Genomic DNA, 2,314 nt, shown 5'->3' on the forward strand with positions numbered 1-2,314 from the left:
AAAGTAGAGATGACTTGAAGCATTTACTGATGAAGATTAAAGATTACAGTCTACAGTATGAATTACACCTCAACATAAAGGAAATAAAAATCCTCACAACTGGGCCAATAAGGAACATCACAATAAACGGAAAAAAGATTAAAGTTGTCAAAGATTTCATTTTACTTGAATTCATAGTCAACACGCAGAGAAACAACAATCCAGAAGCCATATTGCACTGGGAAATCTTCTGAAAAAGACCTCTTTAAAGAATTAAGTAGCAAAGATGTCACTTTGAAGACTAAGGTGTGCCTAACCCAAGGCATATTTTTTCAATCACCTGACATGCAGGTGAAAGCTGCACAAGGAATATGGAAGATTGAAGAAGGGTTCATGATTTTGAATTGTGTTGACGAAGAATACTGAAAGTAACATGGACTGCCAGGAGAAGGAACTAATCTATCCTGAAGGAAGTGCAGCCAGAATACTCGTTAGAAGTTAGAATGGCTATATTTTGTCTCATGTACTTTGGTCATGTTGTCAGAAGGGAGCAAACTTTGGAGAATGATATCATGCTTGGTAAAGTAGAGGGTCAGCAAAAAAGGGGAAGACCCTCAACGACATGGATTGACACAATTGCTTCAACGATGGCCTCAAGCACAGCAAACACTGTGAGGATGGCTCAGTATTGAGCGTTGTTTCATTCTGTTGTACATGGGCTTGCTGAGTCAGAGCTGAGTTGACAGCACCTCACAACAACAACAAGGATCTGTTTTCTGTCCCTATAGTATTACCTTTAATAGAATGTCTTTTAAATGGAATTATACAGTATGTAGCTTTTAAGTCTGGATTTTTTGTGGAGGTGATTACTAGACATGTGTCCCTTAGGACAAAGTAGACAGGCAGCCAACAAGGGTGCTGTATAACATCTAAATTTTAAAATGTCAAGAATTGAGAACAAAGAAGCTGAAGATACTCAGCCTAAGAAAAAGTCATGATCTCTTGCTTACTTCCCAAACTTGAATCAATGTTCAAATCCAGAATTCACAAGAGATGGCTAAGACCCTGGGAGAAAGGATCATTTACTAACATGACAAGTACTTTCTGTAATGATCCTCCAAGTCCTTCACCCATGGTATCTACAGACATTTACTTGTTTTCCTGTGTCTGTACACTGGGGAAAAAAAAAAAAAAAAAATTGAGAACTATTTAGCACAAGGTCTACACTGACACTGATACCCATGGGGGCATATAGGGGCCAGGAAATAAGTTTAAGAGATCCCACTGGGTTTGCAAAACTACAGAAGTCTTATTACCCCAGTCCTCAAATGTGTAACTGGAATTGATACTCTTGGCAGTTAGAGTTACCCCAAAACCTGGGTCCTTGGAATGTGTGGTAGGAGCTATCAGAATGCAGAAGACAAATTTAAAACTTCTGAAATTACCTCTTATGTCATCCTGGCCAAGATATTAGACCAAAATCATCCCATCCTGGGTGGAGGGTAGATGATGAGATTAGTGCCAACATTAAAGACCTAATGGATGCAGAGGTGGTGGTGGTCTCTATCACAGTTCTAATCTCTATCATATCTGCCAATCTGGTCCCTGCAGAAACCAGATGAACTGTGAAGAATGAGAGTAGATGGCCTCAGAATTAAGTCATAAATTTTACTGCAGCTGCTGCACAGGATTTATCATTCCTTTTGTTACTGTTGTGTACAGATGACTTGATACTGAATCACAGTGAACCTGTAAGACAGGTTAGAACTGTCCTGTAGAGTTGCCTAGGTGATAATCTTTATGGGAGTGGATCACCAGGTCTTTTTTTCCCTGGAGAGGCCGATGGGTTCCAACCATTGACCCTTTCAATTAGCAGCTGAGTTCTCAACCACTTTACCACCAGGACTCCTGTAGGGATACTACCCTACCAGGCTTATTCCCACAAGATGAGGGACCACTTGGTCAGGCAATTTTGGTTCAAGACTGACAATCAGCCCCATCACAACTGTCTTAGAATTACACAGCAGCCGAAGGTTCTTCTTACCCAGCATTCATTCTCTCTCTGCTCAGGGTTTGAGACCTGCATCAGAGTCTGAAAGGATTTTCCACCAGCTAGATCATCATTTTCCTTCACAGGTATTGCCTACACTAAATTTCTTGCATATCTAAGCCGGCCTTGTTATCTGTTTCTCAGAGGACTTGAATTAACACATGCAGTTTATTTTCTATTATTTATAACATATGTAGTTTAAAGTTTTAAGTTCTAGAGTCAAGAATGTCTATTCCAGACAAATACCTGAATACTTCTTTGGAAAGGGATCAGTCAGAAAAAAAA

General features: G+C 39.8%; 1 protein-coding gene across 1 annotated transcript in view; it reads left to right on the plus strand.

Annotated features, from left to right (window-relative positions):
- The window catches only part of DPPA2 (developmental pluripotency associated 2), a 70,398-nt gene that overhangs the window by 9,417 nt on the left and 58,667 nt on the right, over nt 1–2,314 (plus strand). The gene's annotated exons all lie outside the window — the stretch shown is intronic.

Source organism: Orycteropus afer, unplaced genomic scaffold (genome assembly GCF_000298275.1).
Source record: "Orycteropus afer afer isolate SDZICR_OR568_19922 unplaced genomic scaffold, OryAfe1.0 scaffold00166, whole genome shotgun sequence".
NCBI lineage: Eukaryota > Metazoa > Chordata > Mammalia > Tubulidentata > Orycteropodidae > Orycteropus > Orycteropus afer.